Below are 618 nucleotides of genomic sequence, written 5' to 3' on the forward strand. Positions count from 1 at the left end.
CACAGTCTCCACTGTTCAATCGCAGGTTTTCTGCTTCAGCCCATCTGCCTCATCCTTCAGACTGGACGCAGAGTTGGAGGTTTGCTGCTCTCTACTGTTCATGTGTGAACTGCCTTAAATCCACATTCAGTTATTATTAAATCAACACTGAAAGTGCACAAAATGGTGGAGGAGACTACACATAAGATATTAACATTTGTTTGAGACACTTGCATGTTTGAAATCCTCAATCAAATTGACAAGTATAATCCAAGTAAATAGAAAATGCAGCTTTGAAATGATGATTTCATTTGCTAAGGGGAAAAAAAATTATCCTACCTTCCTGGGGCCACGTGAAGAAGTAATCCTCCCCCAAACCTGCTATATGGTTATGTTACTACTGGCAGGGGCAATCAGCCATTTGTAATAACTGTAAATGAGTCTTTCACATCACTGTGGAGGAATTTTACCCACTCTGCTTTGCAGAATATGCAGCAAACTGAGAAACCAGGAGGAGGCTAAATACTTTTTAGAGCACTGAATTGGTTTACCACCCTTTAATGTAAGCAAGATAGACTTTATATATGCTAGAAAATGAGATTTATATGGATAATAACGATTTTTAAAAATAGTTGAGTG

Source organism: Haplochromis burtoni, unplaced genomic scaffold (assembly GCF_018398535.1).
Source record: "Haplochromis burtoni strain Fernald_Lab_line unplaced genomic scaffold, NCSU_Asbu1 Contig_2256, whole genome shotgun sequence".
NCBI lineage: Eukaryota > Metazoa > Chordata > Actinopteri > Cichliformes > Cichlidae > Haplochromis > Haplochromis burtoni.